This window comes from Manis javanica, chromosome X, assembly GCF_040802235.1.
Source record: "Manis javanica isolate MJ-LG chromosome X, MJ_LKY, whole genome shotgun sequence".
NCBI lineage: Eukaryota > Metazoa > Chordata > Mammalia > Pholidota > Manidae > Manis > Manis javanica.
Window position 1 is genome coordinate 42,698,974 of NC_133174.1, and position 26,417 is coordinate 42,725,390.

The following is a 26,417-nucleotide window of genomic DNA, read 5'->3' on the forward strand; positions in this document are numbered from 1 at the left end:
CAAAAGTCATCCAAGAGGCAGTCAAAGTCCAGGCTTTCCCTACTCTTACAATTGTAGCATTATTACAAGAGTTTTGGGGGTTCTTGGGCTCCCGAAGAGTGTTTATTCTGCACTTAGCACAAATTCTAAAGCCAATATTGCTGTCTGATACAAAAGGGCATCAGGTAGGACTGAGACAGGGAAAGGACAGGGGACAGCCCCTGTCCAGTTAGAGCAAGATAAGGGCCCTGGGAAGGACAAATGAGGTGATTACTAAGGACCTTGGGAAGGTGAAAAACTGAAGACTTGCAGCTGAAACAATGCAACAGTGTATAAGAAGGTTCCCACTGAACCTCCATGATAAAGAACCATTTTACTGACTGTAAGTCATGTAGCTCGACCAAGCCATACTAATTAAAAATAGAAATGACCTTTAGTATGATTAGCTAAAATATAGCTGACATTCTGATGGGAATCTATAGAAAACAAACAGCTTCTCTTCCTCGTCGATGCAAAGGCATAAAACCCCTAGACCTGAGTCCATAAATGGTAGCCTTGTCCCTCCCAGTATATGCTTGTGAGTTCTGTATTGTTACTTCTCTCTACCAAAAAAAAAGCCTCTTTCTTGCTTGATTACTTTGAGTGTTTGTTAAGTTCATTCTTCGACTGTGTAAACAAAAACCCCAGCATCATCTTTTGGGGGCTCATCTGGGATATCTTCAGAGGTGAGCAGCATCTAAACTCCTCCTTTTCTGTCACTTTCCTTATAACAGGATGCCATCTATGGTGCACAACAATGGACGCTCATCAGCTGTTTAAATTATATTAGCCCAGCTGCTGATCTCAAATCTCAAGTGATAGGTTTTCCTGTGTCTCCCTCAGTGGACCCCTTGTCTCCACTGGGAGCTGGGAAAGTAGACTGAGCGGGGACCAGGATTCCCTTCAGAGTCTCTCCCTGGATGTGAGGGACTGATGGATGCAGGTGGACAATTATGAGAACCCAAGCTGAAGCTGCACCTCAGCAGCCTCTCAAAGGTTGGCTTGTTTGAACTCAGACCCTAACTTCCCTAATGGGTATCCTACTGAGTAGTCATCTATGTGCTTTCAGTTCACCTTGGACTACTCTGGCCCTGGTAGGAGCACTTCCTTACTTCCTTTGCTCTCTTTTTGTATACTTTGACTCATCTGTTAACTTCATGGAACTGATGCTCACCACCACCAGGTAGGCTGCAAATACTCTTGCTCTCACCTTTCCTCATACTTTCCCTTTATCTTGGGGGCATTTTCTGGGCACCCATTGGCCACTTAAACATGGCTAGTATAGGCCACCAGCCTTAAGACTTGGGTGAAATGTTTCCTGGCATCTGCTGTCCCTTGATCTCCCACCCATGGGCAGGAATGTTGAGAAGTGGCTGAGTCAACTTCCTACTTTCCTATCCTAATCAGAGGACTCTGAGGGCAGACCAGACTAGTAGACACTAGTCCTTGGATCTTGGATCTGGCCAATTGAACTGGTGGTGCTGAGTGAACCTCCAGCTAGGTTGCTGCCTATGCAAGAGTTGCAGATCACCCCTGACCTCTTACCTCAAAGGGCAGACTTTCTACAGAAGGCAACTAGTAGAATAATCTCCCAGAAGTGGCAGGGACTGCTTCTTAGAGTTATTGGCTCCCACCCTTATGGCTGTCTTTGGCACCCCTGCTTCCCCTTTGACTTGTGTCCCTGACCAGATTCTACCACCTTCTCATTGGAGGCAGTTCTCCTTGGGCTCTCACACTTTCTCTACTGAGTACAGAGGAAGTTCCTGAGATGAGTCCCCCACTTCGGCTTGCATGGGCCTGGACTTTCACCCAGGCTATGTGCCTCGTCCTCCTAGATGGGACTTCAGCAGGACTCAAAATTTTCAATCTCCTTTGGTGTTTGGGAGATTTCCCCAGGGCTAGGGAGGCCTTTACTCTGGTAAAGGTCAGAGTCCAGATGGATAGGAACTCCCAGTCCCTGGTAGAATTGTGTGTAAGATCGATATCTGAACACTGCACTGATGAAATCTACCACCACCTTGTGCCTCAGTGTTCCACACAGAAGTGTGCGAACAGAGGTTTCTCATCTGGGTCAAAACTCCCAAAGTCAGTGAGGAATGGGAACACCTGTGTAAGCACACTAAAATTGATGTCTCACATCCGCTACCTAGTGGGAAGTAGGGGACAAGTAATGGTTATGGCCACACTGGTAAAGGAGTGACTGGTAAAGGAGAGTTCAGTAGGCCCGAGGGGGTGAACTGTCACTGTTCACCTTGTCTCTCAGCTGTGAGATGGGGATGCCCAGATAAGGGAAGTAGAGAACCAGGTGCTGGATGCCTGTTCTTGCTTTCTCATTCAGATGGTAACAACCCCGTCAAGCCTAAAATCAAGCACCCCACTGATGTGTATACAGAGGAATTGAGTGTTTTGATCCCCAGACTCTGAAAAAGAAGTGCCTAATCTTCTGCGCACAAGCCTTAATGCAAACTCTCTGATGGAGAGGCATGGCCCCCTGAGGGAAGTATACAATCCCATAAGATCTTGCAGCTAGATTTGTCTGCTGCAGGGAGGGGAAATGGTCAGAGGTCCCATATGTGCAGGCTCTCTTTGCCCTTCAAGAAGATAAGAGTTTGCAAAGAATGTGGATTAATCCCTGATCCTACTCAAGTACCAGCCCCTCCCCATTGACACTAACTTGCCCACCCTATCCACGTCCACCCCCTGAGACCCCTGCAAGACAGGCTGTGGAAAAGCCATAACCACAAGCTCCATCAGGCTAACAGCCACACCAGCCTTTCTAGGTGGTGGCAAAACAATTATACCCATCCTTATTACCCCTACGAACTGGCTAATGGGGAATGGGGACTAGTTAGAGTTCATGTCCTCTTCTCCCTCCAAGACCTGAGTCAAATAAAACAGGACCTGGAGAAGTCTTCAGATGACCCAGACAAATATGTAGAAGCCTTCCAAGGACTTATCATGACCTTTGAATTAATCTGGAAGGACATCATGCTTATATTAAACCAAACTCTTACCAGAGGGGAGAAAAAAAAAGTGATCAGGGGAGCCCTAGAGTTTGGAGATGAGTGGTACACTATAAATGCAAGTGGCAAGTCTCCAGGGGACTTAACCCAAGTCCCCACTGGCTGTCAGGCAGTACCACTCTCTGACACAGAAAGGGTCCAAGACACAGATGGTACCAAAACTGCCACCAAAACCACTTTATCACCTGCATTCTGGAAGGGCTAAAAAGGGCATGAGTAAAACCCCTTCTGGGTAAAATTGCAATATTTCCAGAATCTCTCCCCTGGGTTTAGTTCATCTCCATCCTAATAGGTGTTTCCAAGGGGTGGAGAGAATTAGTCTATCTCCATATCAATAGGTAATTACATTGGCAAGTGAGGGCTTATTTGGACCAGACAGGTTGGGTGGAGCTCTCTTTTTCCAGGTTGAGAGAGATGCAGGATGACTGCTTGTAAGAAATAATGGGTTTCTCCCACTTTATTTCTCCCTTTGACTAATTTCAGTTTCAAAGGAATTTTTCCCCAGAGTTATACCTGGTGGTAGTCAGGAAGACCTCTGAACACGAAATCTGTCTACATGGGTGCAACCCTTGGGCAGGCTGACTCTAGGGATGGTGGGGAGGCCCAAGTGGCTGCAGCAGTAGAGGGTGCAGCTTCACTCAGAAACCCCCTATATGTGGAGCTTCCAACTAGGGAACCCCTAGTGGGGAATTGGCCTAGGGTAAAGCACCTCCTAGAGGGGTGGGGCCTTCTCCAGAATTAGGGAAGGGTGGAGACACTGGAAGCTGCAGAATTAGCCTTCCGTGAGATAGAAGGCTAATTCACTGCTTAGAGGCCCTGAGTGGCCATGTAGCAGCTGGCAATATAGGGTCTCTTTTCCTCGAGATAGTGGAAATTGTTATTGAGGAGAGAGAGGGTTATCAAGGAGAGAGAGAGACTTCAGCAGGAGAGAGACACAATTTCGCATTTCTTGGAGTAGCTGGGCAATGACCTATGGGATGCCCTTAAGGAAGAGAGACAGCTACTGAGAAGATGAGTCATGCACCTGGAAGATTCCTTAGCAGCAGTGAAGGGGGAGACAGCAAATGAGTCCATGTTGCAGGAGATTGTGGGGGAGGGGAAGGAAAGAGCACTGCCTTAAGCCCCAGAGATGATAGAGGAGATGTTTGGAAAGGATGATGGGATGTGGCTGAAAGCTGATCTGTTGCTGAGGCTACCACTTGTGGTACCAGCCTTTCCTGTATTAAAGGCCTGCCTGATTGTAATTAAGAAAATAAAAATGCAGCTACTGCAGGCTCCTCAGGGAGAGGAACAAGTTCTGGAACACTCCATGCTCCACCCCTATACCCAGGATGAGCTGGTGGACATGAGCATCTGGTATAGGCAGAGGCCATCGGAACTTCTGCCTGCATGGCTTTTGCATCTCTGGGATATGGGGGTGGAAAACATTGCTATGTTGGGTTCTGAGGTGAATAGACTGGCTTCCCTGACGACTTGCCCTTCTCTCTGGCAGTGGTTGCAAAGTGCCCATCACACCTCAGGGAATTGGGAGCTTCTGGATTGGCTGACAGTAGCCAGCAGGGAAGTTTAGCCTAATCAGGGTGATTTATCATATTTACCCACTAGCTGGAAAATGTATGCAGAGCTGCAGCAGGTGTTATGGGAGCTGGGCATGAAAAATATCATTCAAAATGTGGACCCCCAGGGCCCTGATAGGAGTTGTTCACTGCAGGAATGAGAAATCTGGTGCTCCATACACCTCACCCATCTCTCTTTGGGTCCCTAGTGACTATTGTTGCCCCCTCCTAGGGCAACCCATAAGTGAGGCTAGTTGTACTTTAGGAGATCTGGGGGAGGTTGAAACAATAAGAACATGGAAGGAAGTATGACTGAAAGGAGAGGTGCAAAGGGCCCTGTGAAGGTCTTCAGAATCCAGATGTGGGTTGACTTGATAAAGGCTGGGGTATGTGAAAAAAAACTCAATGAGTAGCCCAAAATGATATTGTTAGAACTGTGGCACCAATTAAAACCAGAGCAGCGGTTCCAGCCACTAAGGTCCAGGACATGGAAACCAGAGTCAAAGCCCCATGTCTGGCCTGTGTCCCTGCAAGACTTCTTGGAGGACAGTACTCAGGCTCTGCCTTGGCCTGCAACCCCATGGGAAAATGATTGGGTGTGGTTTGACTTAGAGGTGGTCAAGTCCCCCACCTTGCGGGACAAGGTGGGGACCAGAGGTCACATGTATAATTAGCAATTCATTGGTCCCCTGTGAATGTACACTGTTTACTGGTTCTGGTGGACACAGGAGCTGAATGTTCTCTGATTTATGGCAACCCTGAGCATTTTCCTGGGGTCCCTGCTGTGATGGATGGCTATGGGGGTAAGGCAATTAGAGTGAAGAAAGCCCAAATCCCATTGGGAATAGGGTGTTTACCCCCAAAGGAGTATAGTGTGTACATTTCTCCCAACCCTGAGTATATTTTGGGGGTAGATATCCTGCAGGGTCTGCTGTTACACACCACTGCAAGTGAGTTCAGACTGAGGGTACGTGTGGTAAAGGCAGTTCTGAGGGAACATACTTAGCACCTGTAGCTCTACCTGTACCTTGGCAAGTGACAAATACTAAGCAGTATAAATTGCCTGGGGACACAAGGGAATTAGAGAAACTCTACAGGAGTTGGAGAAGGTGGGCATCATAAAGCCCACTCATAGTCCTTTCAATTCCCCAGTGTGGTCAGTGAGAAAGCCAGACGCCTCCTGGCATATGGCTTTGGACTACAGGGAATTGAATAAAGTCACAACCCCTTTGCATGCTGCTGTCCCCTCTATAGCAGACCTTAAGGACACCCTCAGTCAGGAACTAGGGACATATCATTATGTTGTGGACCTTGCTAATGCCTTCTTCTCTATTCACATAGTACAGAAAAGTCAGCAACAGTTTGCCTTCATGTGGGAAGGCCGGCAGTGGACATTCACTGTCCTTCCTCAGGGATATCTCCACAGTCCCACCATCTGTCATGGACTTGTAGCCCAGGAATTGGCCACATGGAAGAAACTGCAAATGGTGCAACGGTATCACTACATTGATGATATTATGCTCACATCTGGTTCTCTTGCAGACTTAGAAAGGGCAGTTCCTAGACTGGTGTAACATCTACAGGAGAGAGGATGGGCTGTGAACAGCATCAAGGTTCAGGGGCCTGGTTTGTCTGTAAAACTCTTGGGGGTTGTCTGGTCGGGTAAAACTAAAGTTATTCCTGAAGCAGTCATAGACATGGTCTAGGCTTTCCCTACCCCTACCACTGTGGCAGTATTACAAGAATTTTTGGGTCTTTTGGGCTACTGGAGAGTGTTTATCCCACACTTGGCACAAATTCTGAAGCCCTTATACCAGTGGTGTGAAAGGGCATCAGGTGGGACTGGGATGACTCATGTCCAGATGCTTTTACTGCTGCTAAATGGGCAGTCAAGGCCATGTAGGCCTTAAATGTAATGGACTCATCAAGGCCTTATGAACTGAATGTTCATGTAACCAAAGATGGTTATGGATGGGGTTTTTGGCAGTGGCCTGAATGGACATGCCAACCTATTGGATTCTGTTCACAACTATGAAAAGGAGCAGAGGTCTGGCACACCTTGATAGAGAAGCAGCTCACTGCTGTGTACCACACCTTGCTGTCTATGGAGCCCATCACCAGAACAGCTGCGACCAAGCTAATAACCACCTATCCTGTTGCAGGGTGGGTGTGAGACTGGGCCTAAAGGGCACGGAGTGTCATAGCACAGATGCCTACACTGGCCAAATGGGGTGCATATTTAAAGCAGCATAACGTCCTCTCTACTAGCCCCTTAAGTGAAGAACTCCAACGCTTACTGGGGCCAGTGACATATACCAGTGGAAAGCAGGAAGAACTTGTTTTTGAGCCATTGGTAGCTGGGAGTCCTTATCAGGAGGGAAAAGCTCTTATACCTAAAAATCCTTGGTATACAGACACCTCCAGTCATGGGCAGACCCCGAAGTGGAGGGTTGTGACTCTCCATCCTAATACTGAGACAATATGGATGAAGGACAGAAAGGGGAAGAGCAGCCAGTGGGCTGAGTTGCAGGCAGTATGGCTCATGATCACCCAGGAGCCCTCCCCTGTAGTTGTCTGCACTGACAGCTGGGCTGTCTATTGGGGCTTGACTCTGTGGCTACTGATATGGTGCCATACCAACTGAATGTTTGGCCATTGGCCCCTTTGGAGGCAAGTGTTGTGGCAAGACCTATGGGCCTCTGGCCAGACTAAGACTGTTACTGTATATCATGTGACTGGCCATTTGCTTCTGGCATCCCCAGGGAATGATGAAGCAGACACATTGGCCCAGGTGCATTGCCTAGAAGGAAAGCCTGCCTCTGATGTGGCCCAATAGTCACATCAGTGTTTGTTGCACAAAGAGCATGAGACAATGTGGGCTTTAGCCTGTCAGTGGGGCTTCCTGTTGACCTTTGAAGAAGTCAGCAGAGACTGGAAGGAGTGCCTTATGTGCTCTAAGTGGCAGTTACACTGAGTCCCACAGCATCACAGGACAATAGTAAGGGGGCTGATAGCCTGTGTCAGGTGGCCAATAGACTGTATTGGGCCTCTGCCCATATCAGAAGGGTATTGGTAGGCGACAACTTGTGTGGACCCAGATACTGGATTGTTGGTTGCTTTTCTTGCATGTCATGCAGATCTGCAAACCACCAACAGGGGTTTAGAGCATCTTTTTGCAGCCTATGGCCAGCCACAGGTGATTGAGAGCAATCAAGGCACCCACTTTACTGGACATGCATTACAAGAATGGGTGCAGCAATTAGGAATAAAGTGGAAGTTTCATGTACCATATATATAACCCTGCTGGGGCAGGCATGAGAGAGAGGTACAATGGCTTGTTGAAATCTGTCCTGAAGTCAGACACCAATAGTCTACAGGGCTGGTCAGTTTGCTTATGGACAGTGCTACAGCATTTGAATGAGAAGCCCAGAAAAGGAGCCTTGAGCCCTGTGGGTATGCTAACACATATTGCTGCCTCTCCTATGCAACTGTATGTGCCAACCAGAAGAGTTATTGAAGCCAGGATATGGCTAGCAGAGCAAGATCATAATGCCATCCCCAACTACATTAATCCCTTGCAGACCCTGTTGAATGGACGTGGCCCTGGACATTTCAACACACGAATCAGTGATGGCTGGCCCTTCTGGCACCTTGGGGAAAAGGCCTCGAAGCTGGCCTCCTGTATATTCTTGGAGTAACAGCACAGTGGCCCCCAAAGATCATGGTAGTGTATCCAAAATATCCAGGAGGTAAGAATATCTTACGGGGAAATTTTGTTTTTTCTTTATGGCCAGTGCATGTACCTCCCATAGCCCTATATATTGATCCATCTGTAACTCCCACAGGGAGAGGGGTAAAAGTCTGGTATACTAGATCAGGACAAGATCCCATTCTTGCCATTGTCCTATCACAGGACCATTCTCTTGCATTTATCCTTCCTTATGAACAAGATTTGCCTATGCTGGTGTTATTAAAATGTGTATCTTATTTTCCTTAAGGTTATTTTCTTCTACAGTCCTTGTGGACTGGTTGTGTCCCCTGGCTGCAGCTGCCATGTGATCATTGCTCTAAACTCCCTACCTGTTCATCTACTAACTGCATGTGGTATGGGCGAGCTATGTACTTAATCTGCACAGGACTTTGAACCCAGCTGAATCCTCCGGCTTGACGAGTATCATGATTTTATGTTATTAGTCTGGTTACAGTGCTCCAGTTTTTCTTGCACAGGGGCCATTGTGGAAGATGGGGAATGAGTAGATTGTAAGGTGAGATTTCTGGAGGGGTGGGCTGTGGGTAAAATTGCAATAATTCCAGAATCTCTTGCCTGGCTTTAGTTCATCTCCATACCAGTAGGTGTTTCCAAGGGGTGGAGAGAAGTACTCATCTCCATATCAATAGGTAATTACATGGGCAAGCCAAGGGCTTATGTGGACCAGATAGATTGTGTGGAGCTCTCTCTTCTTCTGCAGCCAGGTCGAGAGAGAAGTGGGACGACTGCTTGTAATCCATAAATGGGCTTCTCCCACTTTATTCCTCCCTTTGACTGATTTCAGTTTCAAAGGTATTTTGCCTTGGGATTTTCCCCTGGAGTTACACCCCTGAACTACTGTAAGCTTATCAGCAGTGAGCACAGGAGGAGAAGGAGAGCCTCAGCCTTCTGGAGTCACTCAGGGAGGCACTGGTGAAACATGCTTATATATCCCCAGAGTCTCTGGAGGGTCAAATAGTTCTTAAAGACAAATGCATCACTCAGTTGGCCCAAGATATTAGGAGAAACTTACAAAAATTGGTGTTTGACCCAGAACAAAATCTGGACAGCCTCATGAGAGTCACCATGTCAGTTTTTTATAATAGAGATGAGGAAGAGAAGAGAGAACAGGATAAAAGGGACAAGCAACAGGTGGAGGCATTTGTGATAACCCTGCAGGGAGTTAGCCTTGGGCTCTTAGGTTCAGAAAGGGAGGCCGGTGCAGAGGATGGGGCCCAGGGCCTGCTTTCTCTATTGTGGGGAGGGACATTTTAAGTGGGAATGACCCTGGCTTGGATGCCAAGAACAGTCAAAGCCTTGTCTGCTCTGCCAGGGAAACCACTGGAAGTGACACTGCCCTCAGAGGCTTAGGCTGCTGAGGTCTTATCTGCAACAGCAAAGGCAGGACTGAAGGGGTCCGGGGCTACCCATGCTGGCTCCCATCACCATTATAACACCACAGGAGCCCTGGGTGATTCTCTCTGCAGGAGGCCATGCCATTGATTTCCTGCTCCATACAGGAGCTGCCTATTCAGTCCTCCACAATCGCTGTCCTCCCTTCTCCCAGTCAGCTACTGTTAGAGGCATATCTGGGAAGCCAATGACAAAATTTTTTACTCAGCCTGTAAATTGCACATGGGACTCTGTTTTTCAGAGCTGTTTCCTAGTAGTCCTAGAAAGCCCAACACCTCTCTTAGGCTGTGATGTGCTTCCTAAGGCACAGGTCTCTATACATATAAACATGGAGAAAGATGAGTGGTGCCTCCCTGTAGCAGAAGTAGACATTAATCCTGAGGTCTGGGTGACTGAAGGAAAAACTGGCAAGGGTAAGTTAGCCCAAGCAGTGCAGATCCGCCTCAAAGACCCTGAACACTTTCCTCATAGAAGACAGTACCCTTTCAAACCAGAAGCTCATGAGGGCCTGAGGCTAAGCATTGACAACCTAAGGGCCCAAAGTCTTCTGATACCCTGCAATAGTCCCTTTGGTAGAAATCTCTTTTGTTATTGGTCTTAATATCATTCTAATCCTGGTATTTGGTCTTTGCATGCTGAATCTAATAACATGATTCCTTTTATCTCACCTAGAATCCATAACGTTACAGATGGTGATGGAGATGGAACCCAGAATGGAAACATCCATCTTCTGGGGCTGTCTTTATTAACTAATGATGGAGACCTGACTTCATCCCTTCACTTCACCCCCTCTCAGCTTGAAGCAGTTAGAGCGGTTGTTGCTCAAGACCCTAACAGCAGTTAGGGTCTCCATCTGTAGAGGGTGGAGTGAGATAGGAAAAGGACAAGGGGCAGTAGCCCCTGTCCAGTTACAGCAAGATAAGGTCCCTGGGAACAACAAAGGAGATGATTACTGAGGACCTTGGAAGGTGAAAAACAGAAGACCTGCAGCTGAAACAATACAACAGTGTATAAGAAGGTTCCCACCAAATCTCCATGATAAAGAACCATTTTACTGACTGTAAGTCATGCAGCACATGTAGCTCAACCAAGGCATACTTGCTAAAAATAGAAATGGCCTTAGTATGATTAGCTAAAATATTGCTGGCATTCTGATGGGAATCTATAGAAAACAAACAGCTTCTCTCCCTTGTTGATGCAACAGACATAAAACCCCTAGGCCTGAGCCCATAAATGGTAGCCTTGTCGCTTGCTCCCTGTCTATGCCTGGGAGTTCTGTATCTTTAATTCTTTCTATCAATAAAAAGCTTCTTTCTTGTTTGCCTACCTTGAGTGTTTGTGAAGTTCATTCTTCCACACTGTAAACAAGAACCCTGGTATCAGGACTGGGATGAGACATGTGCATCTGCCTTTGCCACTGCTAAGAGGGCAGTCAAGGCTGTGCAGGCCTTGAGGGTGATGGACCCATCAAGGCTCTGTGAGCTAGATGTTCATGTAACCAAAGATGGTTATGGCTAGGGCCTCTGGTAGCAGCTTGAAGAGACTCACCAACCTATTGGATTCTTTTCACAACTCTGGAAAGGCAATTGGCTGCCACATACCACACTTTGCTAGCTATGGAGCCCATCACTGGAACTGCCCCAACAAAGGTAATAACCAGTTATCCCATCACAGTGTGGGTACAAGACTGAACCCAAAGGCCATGGAGTGGTGTGGCACAGTTGCCAACACTGACCATGTGAGGTTCATACTTTCAGCAGCATAGCGCCCCCTCTACTAGCCCCTTGACTGGAGAAGTCTGATACTGGGGCCAATGACATACACCAGTGAAGAAAGGCAGGAAGAATTTACACTGGAGCAATTAGCAACAGAGAGCCCTTATCAGGAGGGAAGAGCCCCTATACTAGAAGATGCTTGGTACACAGATGGCTCCAGTAGTGGGCAGTCCCCAAAGTGGAGGGCTGTGGCTTTCCATCCTAAGACTGAGACAATATGGATGGAGGACAGAGAGGGGAAGAGCAGTTAATGGACAGAGTTGTGGGCAGTATGACTTGTGATCATCCAGGCACCCTCTGCAATAGTTGTCTGCACTGACATCTGGGCCATCTAGGAGGCTTGACTCTGTGGCTACCGACATGGTACCACACCAACTGGATAGTTGATCACCAACTCCTCTGGGTGCAAGAGTTGTCGTAAGATCTATAGGCCTCTGGTTAGACTACAACAGTTATTGTGTGTCATGTGATTGGCCATCTGCTTTTGGCATCCCCAGGGAATGATGAAGCAGACACGTTGGCCCAGGTGCACTGGCTAGAAGGAAAGCCTCTGATGTGGCCCAATGGTTACAACAACATTTGTTTCATGCAGGGCAAAAGACAATGTGGGCCATAGCCCATCGGTTGGGCCTGCTTTTTTTTTTTTTTTTTTTTAGGAGAGCCAGGGCAGAAGCTTTTATTTAGAAATAAAGTGAGAGGAAAGAGCTCCTGGCTCACTCCAGGAAGAGACAAGAGAGCCCGGAGTGGTGTGTTGTCTAGGGGACTTATAGGCAGTTGAGGATTTTTGGGAATTGAGGGCATAGGGTGTGGACTTGTGTCACCTGCCCTGCCCTCAAGGTGGGCTGGGTTGTTGTCTGTTTCCTAGGGCTGTTTACAGTGAAGTCACAGGTTATGCTGAGATGCCCTTGCAGAACACTTAAACATTCCAGGCCAAGTTGCTCCTGGCCTTTTGACCTTTAACTGATCTCACTGAAGATGTGTATATTCCTGGTCTGGTATCTTTACCCTAGAGAATTAGTGTGACCTTGACTTTGGATAATGGTGAACACAGAGTTTCGATAGGGACTTTACATTGTTACATTGCTTTGACTGTAAATATCTTGCCTTGCTTTTTCCATAGACCCTCACCCTACTCTGTCTAATCCCATGGTCCCTGTCTCATTCCCCCCTCTACAGATAGAGACCCTAGCTGCTGCTAAGGAAAGGGGGCAATGACTGCTGTGGCTGCTTCATGCTGAGAAGGGGTGCAGTAAAGGGTGTAGTTAGGTCTCCATCAGTGGTCAGTTAAGAGGGCCTCGGAATATGGGCACTTTTATTCCAGGTTCCATTTCTATTACTATTTGTAGTTTTGTGGATTTTAGGCAAGATAGAACAAATTGTGTTAAGTAGCAACATCTGGAGTTGGACTTTCTATTTTGGATCAACTTGACGAGATTAAGAATGCATGGCTAAATATGAGGACTAGAAATAGCAAAACTTTAATTTAAATGATGGAAGAAAACTGAAACATCTAGAGAATCATAGCCAGATATTTTGAAGAAACTAGAATTCTGGATCTAGTTTATCTCCCAATGACTAGTATTAGGATTTAGTATAGATAAGGCTGCATTATTGATATAATACTTTTCACTAAAGTCACCCTCATTTTTGTTAGAAGTAACCAGATTAAGAAAATAATTAACACTTGGCTTTATTATTTGCATAAGTGCAGCAAGAAAAGCAATTGATTACATAGGCTCTTTTAAATGTGCTTTGCTGGTACTTTTTTTTTTTTTTGAGAGGGCATCTCTCATATTTATTGATCAAATGGTTGTTAACAACAATAAAATTCTGTATAGGGGACTCAATGCACAATCATTAATCAACCCCAAGCCTAATTCTCAACAGTCTCCAATCTTCTGAAACATAATGAACAAGTTCTTACATGGTGAACAAGTTCTTGCATAGTGAATAAGTTCCTACATGGTGAACAGTGCAAGGGCAGTCATATCACTGAAACTTTCAGTTTTGATCACGCATCATGAACTATAAACAATCAAGTCAGATATGATTATTTGTTTGATTTTAATACTTGATTTATATGTGAATCCCACATTCCTCCCTTATTATTATTATTATTATGTTTTTTTAATAAAATGCTGAAGTGGTAGGTAGATGCGAGATAAAGGTAGAAAACATAGTTTAGTGCTGTAAGAGGGCAAATGAAGATGATCAGGTGTGTTCCTATAGACTAAGTATTAATCCAAGCTAGACAAGGGCAACAAAACATCCACGGATGCAGAAGATTTCTCTCAAAACAGGGGGGGGGGTGAGGTTCTAAGCCTCACCTCTGTTGACCCCCAATTTCTCACCTGATGGCCCCCCTGCAACTGTACTGGTCTTAGGTTGTTCCTCCCTTGAGGAATTTTACCCGTCTCTGGCTAACCAGTCATCTTCCGGGGCCATACAGGGAAATGTAAAGTTGGTAAGTGAGAGAGAAGCAATATTCTTTGAAAAGGTTAGCTTTTTACTTCTTTGCAGATTTATGCCCTGTGGTTTCTATGCCCAGCATTTGTCTTGAGGTATCTTTACCACTTGGAAGAATTATGATACTCGGTAATTTCTATATGAGGCATGAATTCTACTTAAGGGTTGTAATTAGGAAGGAAGAAGAAAAACTATAGAAGTAGCAGACGGAAGAAAACATGGGAAGACTGATTATTTCTTTGACACATCTTCTTGTAGAATAACGTAAGCATGTATAGGTTTTAAGCTACTAATTAAATTGCATACACACATTAACATAATAGGAATGCAGTTACATAACCAAAGCAGATCTACAATTACCAGCCATCTCCAGTGAAACCAAGAAAACCAGTTAGGCACCCTAGGCATTTGTGAAAACTTATCAATGATATGATGGATATTGTCTAACTGAATTTGAATAGTTTGAGAAAAATCAGACAAATTAAAACAACACATTCCTAGGAACTGTTCACATCCCGTATGTTCTTTTAATAGTAGATAGTCTATAGTCGCAAGATTTTGGAGCACTGCAACTTGCATTTCTCCTAATTCTTGGTTGAGTTCCGACAGTATAGATCCAGACAAATTTGTTGTTTTACTGTATGCACAGGCCAGCGTAGAAATCTCCTTCTTCATTCCAATGGCAAGTCCAGGAAGCGGTGGGATGAATGCAGCTACAACTGCAACAGCGCCAAGGATCTTTGTTGAAGTTTTTTGATGATAATTTTCTGGAATGACTCTTCCAGAGGACGTTGATGTTGGAAGTTCTTCTTCATATCGTATCTAAATTCGTTTTCTGGGTAGCCAAATTAGGCTTTGATCCTCTGTATAAACACAAACAAACCCTTTGCCAACACTTTGATATGACCTTTATACCATTGTGAAGAACCTATTGGAGATCACCACACAGGAACTGCTTTTTTTTTTTAAGAGAAAGGAATATTATCAGAAAAATGTATTTCCATAGTTGATCATCTGACACCCTTTAAAAGATCAAAATTAAGGATATGTTAATAAAGGATACATTGATTTGCAGTTAGTTTTATCCTATCAGGGAGTAATCCCCATTTTTTTCTCTCTTTTTTTTTGTTATCATTAATCTACAATTACATAAAGAATATTATGTTCATTAGGCTATCCCCTATACCAAGTCCCCCCCACAAACCCCATTACAGTCACTGTCCATCAGCATAGCAAAATGTTGTAGAATCACTACTTGTCTTCTCTGTGTTGCACAGCCCTCCTCTTTCTCCCACCCCCACATTATGCATGCTAATCATAATACCCCCTTTCTTCTTCCCCCCCACTTATCCCTCCTTACTCACCAATCCTCTCCAGTCCCTTTCCCTTTGGTACCTGTTAGTCCATTCTTGGGTTCTGTGATTCTGCTGCTGTTTTGTTCCTTCAGTTTTTCTTTGTTCTTATACTCCACGGATGAGTGAAGTAATTTGATATTTGTCTTTCTCAGCTTGGCTTATTTCACTGAGCATAATACCCTCTAGCTCCATCCATGTTGTTGTAAATGGTAGGATTTGTTTTATTCTTATGGCTGAATAATATTCCATTGTGTGTATGTACCACATGTTCTTTATCCAGTCATCTACTGATGGACACTTAGGTTGCTTCCAATTCTTGGCTATTGTAAATAGGGCTGCAATAAACAGGGGTGCATCTGTCTTTTTCAGACTTGAGTGCTGCGTTCTTAGGGTAAATTCCTAGCAGTGAAATTCCTGGGTCAAATGGTAAGTCTATTTTGAGCATTTTGAGGAACCTCCATACTGCTTTCTACATGGTTGTACTAATTTGCATTCCCACCAGCAGTGTAGGAGAGTTCCCCTTTCTCTACAACCTTGCCAACATTTGTTGTTGTTTGTCTTTTGGATGGTAGCCATCCTTACTGGTGTGAGGTGATATCTCATTGTGGTTTTAATTTGCATTTCTCTGATAACTAGTGATGTGGAGCACCTTTTCATGTGTCTGTTGGCCATCTGAATTTCTTTCTTGGAGAACTGTCTGTTCAGTTCCTCTGCCCACTTTTTTATTGGATTATTTGTTTTTTGTTTGTTGAGGTGTGTGAGCTCTTTATATATTTTGGATGTCAAGCCTTTATCGGATCTGTCACAAATATATTCTCCCATACTGTAGGGTACCTTTTTCTATTGATGGCGTTTTTTGCTGTACAGAAGCTTTTCAGCTTAATATAGTCCCACTTGTTCATTTTTGCTTTTGTTTTCCTTGCCCGGTGAGATATGTTCAAGAAGAGGTCACACATGTTTATGTCTAGGAGATTTTTTTTTTGAGAGGGCATCTCTCACATTTATTGATCAAATGGTTGTTAACAACAATAAAATTCTGTATAGGGGACTCAATGCTCAATGCACAATCATTAATCCACCCCAAGCCTAATTCTCATCAGTCTCCAATCTTCTGAAGCATAACGAACAAGTTCTTACATGTTGAACAAATTCTTACATAGTGAATAAGTTCTTACATGGTGAACAGTACAAGGGCAGTCTTCACAGAAACTTTCGGTTTTGATCACGCATTATGAACTATAAACAATCAGGTCAACTATGAATATTCGTTTGATTTTTATACTTGATTTATATGTGAATCCCACATTTCTCCCTTATTATTATTATTATTAATATTATTATTATTATTATTATTATTTTTAATAAAATGCTGAAGTGGTAGGTAGATGCTAGATAAAGGTAGAAAACATAGTTTAGTGTTGCAAGAGAAAAAATGTAGATGATCAGGTGTGTGCCTGTAGACTAAGTGTTAATCCAGCCTAGAAAAGGGCAATAAAACATCCATGGATGCAGAAGATTTCTCTCAAAACGGGGGGGGATTGTGAGGTTCTAAGCCTCACCTCTGTTGATCCCCAATTTCTCACCTGGTGGTCCCCCTGCGACTGTGCCTGTCTTAGGTTGTTCCTCCCTTGAGGAATCTTACCTGTCTCTGACTAGCCAGTCATCTTCCAGGGCCATACAGGGAAATGTAAAGTTGGTAAGTGAGAGAGAAGCAATATTGTTTGAGAAGGTTAGCTTTTTACTTATTTGCAGATTTATGCACTGTGGCTTCAATGCCCAGTATTTGTCTTGAGGTATCTTTACCACTTGGAGGAATTATGATACTCGGTAAATTCGATATGAGGCACGAATTCTATTTAAGGGTTGTAATTAGGAAGGAAGAAGAAAAGCTATAGAAGTAGCAGGCGTAAGAAAACGTGGGAAGTTCGTTTATTTCTTTGACATATCTTGCAGAGTAACTTCAGTATGTATTGGTTTTAAACTACTAATTAAATTGTGCACACACATTAACATAATAGGAGTACAGTTACATAACCAAAGCAGACCTATAATCACCAGCCATCTCCAGTGAAACCAAGAAACCAGTTAGGCAACCTAGGCATTCCTGAAAACTTATCTATGATATGGTGGATATTGTCCAACTGAACTTGAACAGTCTGAGAGAAATCAGACAAATTAAAACAACCCATTCCTGAGGACTGTTCACATCCCATATGTTCTTTTAACAGTAGATAGTCTGTAGTTGTAAGATTTTGGAGTGTTACAACTTGCACTTCTCCTAATTCTTGGTTGAGTTCCAACAGTATAGATCCAGTCAAATTTGTTGTTTTACTGCATGCACAGGCCAGCTTAGATATCTCCTTCTTCATTACCATGGCAAGTCCAGGTACTGGTGGGATGAATGCAGCTACAGCTGTAGCAGCGCCTGGATATTTGTTGAGGTTTTTTGATGATCATCTTCTGGTATGAGGCTTCCAGAGAGTGCTGATGTTGGAAGTTCTTCTTCATATCGTATCTTAGTTCATTTTCTGGGTAGCCAAATTAGGCTTTGATCCTCTGTATAAACACAAACAGACCCTTTGCCTACACTTTGATATGCCCTTTATACCATTGTGTAGAACTCATTGGATGTCACCACACAGGAACTCCTTTTTTTTTTTAAGAGAAAGGAATATTATCAGAAAAATATACCTCCATAGCCATTCATCTGACACCCTTTAAGTGATCAAAATTAAGGATATTTAAAGCATGCATTAATCGTTGATTTACAGTTAGTTTTGTTTTATCCTATCAGGGAGTACTCCCCCTTTTCTTTCTTTCTTTCTTTTTTTGTTATCATTAATCTACACTTACATGAAAAATATTATGTTTACTAGGCTCTCCCCTATACCATGTTCCCCCCACAAACCCCTTTACAGTCACCATCCATCAGCATAGCAAAATGTTGTAGAATCAGTACTTGTCTTCTCTGTGTTGTACAGTCCTCCCATTTCCCCTCCCCATTATGCATGCTAATCATAATTCCCCCTTTCTTATTCCCCTCCTCTTATCCCTCCCTATGCACCAATCCTCCCCAGAACCTTTCTCTTTGGTACCTGTTCGTCCATTCTTGGGTTCTGTGATTCTGCTGCTGTTTTGTTCCTTCAGTTTTTCCTTTGTTATTATACTCCACAGATGAGTGAAATCATTTGGTATTTCTCTTTCTCTGCTTGGCTTATTTCACTGAGCATAATACCCTCTAGCTCCATCCATGTTGTTGCAAATGGTAGTATTTGTTTTCTTCTTATGGCTGAGTAATATTCCATTGTGTATATGTATCACATCTTCTTTATCCATTCATCTACTGATGGACACTTAGGTTGCTTCAAATTCTTGGCTATTGTAAATAGTGCTGCGATAAACATAGGGGTGCATCTGTCTTTTTCAAACTTGAGTGCTGTGTTCTTAGGGTAAATTCCTAGCAGTGAAATTCCTGGGTCAAATGGTAAGTCTATTTTGAATATTTTGAGGAACCTCCATACTGCTTTCCACAATGGTGGAACTAATATACATTCCCACCAGCAGTGTAGGAGGGTTTCTCTTTCTCCACAACCTCGCCAACATTTGTTGTAGTTTGTCTTTTGGATGGTAGCCATCCTTACTGGTGTGAGGTGATATCCCATTGTGGATTTAATTTGCATTTCTCTGATGACTAGCAATGTGGAGCACCTTTTCATGTGTCTGTTGGCCATCTTTATTTCTTTTTTGGAGAACTGTCTGTTCAGTTCCTCTGCCCACTTTTTTTTTTTTTTTTTTTTTTACTATTTTATTTTATTTTTTTTCTGTTTTTTTTTTTTTTTTTTTGAGAGGGCATCTCTCATATTTATTGATCAAATGGTTGTTAACAACAATAAAATTCAGTATAGGGGGGACAACACTCAATGTACAATCATTAATCCATCTCAAGCCTAATTCTCATCAGTCTCCAATCTTCTGAAGCATAACAAACAAGTTCTTACATGGTGAACGAATTCTTACATAGTGAATAAATTCTTACATGGTGAACAGTACAAGGGCATTCATCACAGAAACTTTCGGTTTTGATCATGCATTATGACCTATAAACAATCAGGTCAAATATGAATATTTGTTTGATTTTTGTACTTGATTTATATGTTGATCCCACATTTCTCCTTTTATTATTATTATTATTTTTATTTTTAATAAAATGCTGAAGTGGTAGGTAGATGCAAGATAAAGGTAGAAAACATAGTTTAGTGCTGTAAGAAGGCAAATGTAGATGATCAGATGATCAGGTGTGTGCCTATGGACTAAGTATTAATCCAGGCTAGACAAGCCTCTGCCCACTTTTTAATTGGATTATTTGTTTTTTGTCTGTTAAGGTGTGTGAGCTCTTTATATATTTTGGATGTCAAGCCTTTATCGGATCTGTCACTTACAAATATATTCTCCCATACGATAGGGTACCTTTTTCTATTGATGGCGTCTTTTGCTGTACAGAAGCTTTTCAGCTTAATAGAGTCCCACTTGTTCATTTTTGCTTTTGTTTTCCTTGCCCGGGGAGATATGTTCAAGAAGAGGTCACACATGTTTATGTCTAAGAGATTTTTGCCTATGTTTTTTTCTAAGAGTTTTATGGTTTCATGACTTACATTCAGGTCTTTGACCCATTTCGAATTTACTTTTGTGTATGGGGTTAGACAATGGTCCAGTTTCATTCTCTTACATGTAGCTGTCCAGTTTTGCCAGCACCATCTCTTGAAGAGACTGTCCTTTCCCCATTGTATGTCCATGGCTCCTTTATGAAATATTAATTGACCATATATGTTTGGGTTAATGTCTGGAGTCTCTAATCTGTTCCACTGGTCTGTGGTTCTGTTCTTGTGCCAGCATCAAATTGTCTTGATTACTATGGCTTTGTAGGAGAGCTTGAAGTTGGGGAGTGAGATCCCCCCACACCCACACTTTATTCTTCCTTCTCAGAATTGCTTTGGTTTTCCGGGTCTTTGGTGTTTCCATATGAATTTTTGAAGTATTTGTTCCAGTTCATTGAAGAATGCTGTTGGTAATTTGATAGGGATTGCATCAAATCTGTATATTGCTTTGGGCAGGATGGCCATTTTGACGATATTAATTCCTCCTAGCCAAGAGCATGGGATGAGTTTCCATTTGTTAGTGTTCCCTTTAATTTCTCTTAAGAGTGACTTGTAGTTTTCATGGTATAGGTCTTTCACTTCTTTGGTTAGGTTTATTCCTTTGTATTTTATTCTTTTTGATGCAATTGTGAATGTACTTGTTTTCCTGATTTCTCTTTCTATTGGTTCATTGTTAGTGTATAGGAAAGCCACAGATCTCTGTGTGTTAATTTTGTATCCTGCAATGTTGCTGTATTCCAATATCAATTCTAGTAGTTTTGGAGTGGAGTCTTTAGGGTTTTTTATGTACAATATCATGTCATCTGCAAATAGTGACAGTTTAACTTCTTCTTTACCAATCTGGTTTCCTCGTATTTCTTTGTTTTTTCTAATTGCTGTGGCCAGGACCTTCAGTACTATGTTAAATAACAGTGGGGATTGTGGGCATCCCTGTCTTGTTCCCGATCTCAGAGGAAAAGCTTTCAGTTTATCGTTGTTCAGTATGATGTTGGCTGTAGGTTTATCATATATGGCCTTTATTTTGTTGAGGTACTTGCCCTCTATACCCATTTTTTAGAGAGTTTTTTTTTTATCATGAATGGATGTTGAATTTTGGCCAGTGCTTTTTCAGCATCTATGGAGATGATCATGTGGTTTTTGTACTTCTTTTTGTTGATGTGGTGGATGATGTTCATGGATTTTCGAGTGTTGTCCCATCTTTGCATCCCTGAGATGAATCCCACTTGGTCATGGTGTATGATCCTTTTGATATATTTTTGAATTCGGTTTGCTAGTATTTCGTTGAGTATTTTTGCATCCACATTCATCAGGGATATTGGTCGGTAATTTTCTTTTTTGATGGGGTCTTTGCCTGGTTTTGATATTAGGCTGATGTTGGCTTTGTAGAGTGAGTTTGGGAGTATTCCCTCCTCTTCTATTTTTTTGAAAACTTTAAGGAGAATATTTATTATGTTTTCTCTGTATGTCTGGTAAAATTCCAAGGTAAATCCGTCTGGCCCGGAGGTTTTGTTCTTGGGTAGTTTTTTGATTACCGTTTCAATTTCTTTGCTCGTAATTGGTTTGTTTATCTTTTGTGTTCCTCCTTTGTCAGTCTTGGAAGGTTGTATTTTTCTAGGAAGTTGTCCATTTCTTCTAGTTTTTCCAGCTTCTTAGCATATAGGTTTTCATAGCAGTCATTAATAATTCTTTGTATTTCTGTGGAGTCTGTCATGATTTTTCCATTCTCATTTCTGATTCTGTTGATGTGTGTTGATTCTCTTTTTCTCTTAATAAGTTTGGCTAGAGGCTTATCTATTTTGTTTATTTTCTCAAAGAAACAGCTCTTGGTTTCATTGATTTTTTCTATTGTTTTATTCTTCTAAATTTTGTTTATTTCTTCTCTGATCTTTATTATGTCCTTCCTTCTGCTGAGTTTAGGCATCATTTGTTCTTCTTTTTCCAGTTTGGATAATTGTGATGTTAGACTATTCATTTGGGATTGTTCTTCCGTCTTTAGGTGTGCCTGGATTGCTATATACTTTCCTCTTAAGACTGCTTTTGCTGCATCCCACAGAAGTGGCGGCTTTGTGTTGTAGTTGTCAATTGTTTCCATATATTCCTTGATCTCTATTTTAATTTGTTTGTTGATCCATTGATTATTTAGGAGCATGTTGTTAAGCCTCCATGTCTTTGTGAGCCTTTTAGTTTTCTTTGTAGAATTTATTTCTAGTTTTATACCTTTGTTGTCTGAAAAGTTGGTTGGTACAATTTCAGTCTTTTGGAATTTACTGAGGCTCTTTTTGTGACCTAGTGTGTGGTCTATTCTGGAGAATGTTCCATGTACACTTGAGAAGAATGTATATCCTTTTGCTTTTGGATGTAGAGTTGTATCGATGTCTATTAGGTCCATCTGTTCTAGTGTGTTGTTCAGTGCCTGTGTGTCCTTACTTATTTTCTGTCCAGTGGATCTATCCTTTGGGGTGAGTGGCATGTTGAAGTCTCCTAAAATGAATGTATTGCATTCTATTTCCCCCTTATTTCTATTAGTATTTTTTTCACATATGCTGGTGCTCCTTTATTTGGTGCATATATATTTAGAATGTTTATATCCTCTTGTTGGACTGAGCCCTTTATCATTATGTAATGTCCTTCTTTGTCTCTTGTTACTTTCTTTCTTTTGAAGTCTATTTTGTCTGATACTAGTACTGCAATCCCTGCTTTCTTCTGTCTGTTGTTTGCCTGAAATATGTTTTCCCATCCCTTGACTTTTAGTCTGTGCATGTCTTTGTGTTTGAGGTGAGTCTCTTACAAGCAGCGTATAGATGGATCTTGCTTTTTTATCCATTCTATTACTCTGTGTCTTTTGATTGGTACATTCAGTCCATTTACATTTAGGGTAACTATTGAAAGATATGTACTTATTGCCATTGCAGGCTTTAGATTCGTGGTTACCAAAGGTTCAAGGCTAGCTTCTTTAGCATCTTACTGCCTAACTTAGCTCACTTATTGAGCTGTTATATACACTGTCTGGAGATTCTTTTCTTCTCTCCCTTATTATTCCTCCTTCTCCATTCTTTATATGTTGGTTGTTTTATTTTGTGCTCTTTTGTGTTTCCTTTAACTTCTTTTAGTGGTTAGTTGATTTTATTTTTTGCCTTTAGTTAGTATTTTTTTTGTCTGCTTACTTTGCTGCGATTTTATTTTCTCTGGTGACATCTGTTTAGTCTTTGGAGTGCTCCCGTCTAGAATATCCCCTCTAGAATACCCTGTAGAGGTGGTTTGTTGGAGGCAAATTCCCTCAAGTTTTGCTTGTCTGGGACTTGTTTAATCCCTCCTTCATATTTAAATGATAATCGTGCTGGATACAGTATCTTTGGTTCAAGGCCCCTCTGTTTCATTGTATTAATTATATCATGCCATTCTCTTCTGGCCTGTAAGGTTTCTGTGGAGAAGTCTGATGATAGCCTGATGGGTTTTCCTTTGTAGGTGACCTTTTTCTCTCTAGTTGCCTTTAAAACTCTGTCCTTGTCCTTGATCTTTGCCATTTTAATTATTATGTGTCTTTGTGTTGTCCTAGGGTTCTTTCTGTCAGGATTTCTTTGTATTTCTGTGGTCTGTTCTATTATTTCCTCCCCCAGTTTGGGGAAGTTTTCAGCAATTATTTCTTCAAAGACGCTTTCTATCCCTTTTTCTCTCTCTTCTTCTTCTGGTACCCCTATAATATGGATATTGTTCCTTTTGGATTGGTCACACAGTTCTCTTAATATTGTTTCATTCCTGGAGATCCCTTCATCTCTCTCTGTGTCAGCTTCTATGCATTCCTGTTCTCTGGTTTCTATTCCATCATTGGCCTCTTGCATCTTATCCATTCTGCTTATAAATCCTTCCAGAGTTTGTTTCACTTCTGTAATTTCCTTCCGGACATCTGTAATCTCCCTCCGGGTTTCTGTAATCTCCCTCTGGACTTCATCCCTTAGCTCTTGTATATTTCTCTGCATCTCCATCAGCATATTTATGATTTTTCTTTTGAATTCTGTTTCATGAAGACTGGTTAGGTCTGTCTCCTTCTCAGGTGTTGTCTCTGTAATCTTTGTCTGCCAAAAATTTTGCCTTTTCATGGGGATAGAGATAGTTTGCAGAGCTGGCACGAGTGATGGCTGGAAGAACTTCCCTTCTTGTTGGTTTGTGGCCTTCCTCTCCTGGGAGAACAGTGACCTCTAGTGTCTTGTACTGGGCAGCTGTGTGTAGACGGGCTCCTGATTCTTGCCTGGCCACTATGGAGTTTATCTCCGCTGTTGCTGTGGTCATGGCCTGCCTTGGGCTGCTGCTCTTAGATGGTGGAGCCACGTTGGAGGGGGAATGGCTGGAAGGTTCTTTATCTCCATGAGGGGCCTCTGAGCTGCTCTGCTCTCCAGGGGTTTAGGGTGCCCAAAGTTCCCTGCTGCTGGACTATGTGTCCCAGGATGCTTCTGTCTGGCAGTGGGGTCCCTGTCCCTTTACAACTTCCAAAAAGCACTCACGTTTCTTTGTCCCTGGGGCTTCAGCTGCAGGGACCCACTCACAGTTCTTACTGTCCTGTTTCCCTAGTATCCAGGACCCCATGCATGCACTGTGTCTGCGCTCTGGTGTGGATGGCTAGGGCTGGCTATTTAGCAGTCCTGGGCTCTGTCTCCCTCCCCACTCTGACTACTCTCTTCTCTCCCAGAGCTGGGGTGTGGGGAGCTCGAGTCCTGCTGTGCTGGGGCTTGTATATTACCCCCTTCATGAGGCGCTGGGTTCTCACAGGTGTGGGTGTCATCTGGATGTTGTCCTGTGTCTTCTGGTCTCTCTTTTAGGAAGAGTTGTCTTTGTTGTATTTTAAAAAATATATGTGGTTTTGGGAGGAGATTTCCACTGCTCTACTCACACTGCCATCTTGGCTCCGCCTCTGCTGGTACTTTTTATAAGGAATTTCAGATTGGACTTTTAATGGACTCTTGAGGCCAGAAAGCCAAGCCATACTTGCCATCAGGTTTTGCCTACAGTACCTGTAGATTTGGCTGAATTCCTCTCTTCTTGATGTCCCCAAGACATCCTGAGGTTCCTGCACTGGCCAGGAATTGACCTTCCTTACTCACCTTGTAAGGCTGCTGGGAACTCTGTAAGAAGGTACCAGGGCAGTTCTTCGAAGGGGCTTTGTTGGCTTTGTAAAGTCAACCTCATTCCTTAAAGCTCTTCATATCTGAGTTTATGCACGTGTCTCTCAGGTATAACATTCCAGTCATATCCTTGGTAATATAACCAGTGTTTTTAATTGGTCCTCTTACAAGAAAAGTAGATTCTTGTTGAACTTATGCAAATAAACATACTGCCATGAAATATAAAAATAGACACTGAGAGGTTTTAAATTCTGGAGGGATCAGGTAGAGAGAAGATAAATGTTTTGATTCTGCTTATAAAGGTATTGTCATTTGCTGAACTGTTGTCAGCTTAAGAGAAAAAGCTTAAAACATTTTATCAGCAACATTTGAAACAAAAAGCCACAAAATAATCTTCCTTAGTTTACCTAATCCTATGTAACCAATACCTGTTCTGCTGAAATCTAGTTCTTTACTAGTTTAGGAGTAATAAAACAGTGACTATAAATGACAAAAGACTTACAAATGATAATGGTTAAAGATCTGATGAGAGCTTACTGTAAGGCAGTTGACATAAGGAAATTTGGATATTTCTGTAACAAAGAATTCAGTAACAAAGTTTGGCATCATTCCCTTTGACAGTACTTTCCAGGTAATTAAACAAGTAATTATATATCAGATAAATAAGCCAAATTAGTCAAATAACTTTCCCCAATAAGAAAAAAATTCCTCTGACACGTTCCAGGGGCCCTCTGGAAAATATCAGAGTTAACTAGAGGTAAAAGTACCTTTTTGAATTTAATTTTGGGATGTTGCCAGAAGAAAGTTTCTTTGGCACTTGCTTAAATAGAATTATAGGTTTCCATGAAGCAATACTTCTCCATTTAAGCAGAATGGCAACAAAATATCTCAAAGGCAAATACAGAAGGTTATACAGTTGTTAGCAAAGTTTAGCTTTGAGTCCTTTCAATATTAAGATCTCATTTTCTTAAATACTCAGACAACTCATTGAGACTTTCAGCATGAGAAACTGCTTTGATAAAACAATTTGAAAATCCTTTTGCAATTGTAAGGTAAATTTTAGCCAAAATAAGCAGGCAAAGAGAGGCAACAGAGGGCCAGGTAGTTTATTTGAGTGCAACTCCCAGGTGATGTTCCATGATCTGGGTATTACAGGCTGGGGAAGTCACACCCAGTCAGAGAGGTAGGGGCTTATAAGGGATTAGGAGGAGGAGGTGGGGGCAAGCTATCCTAGGGGGTGTGGAGAGGTATGATTGGCTAAAGGTGACATAATAGACAACTAGAAACTTTT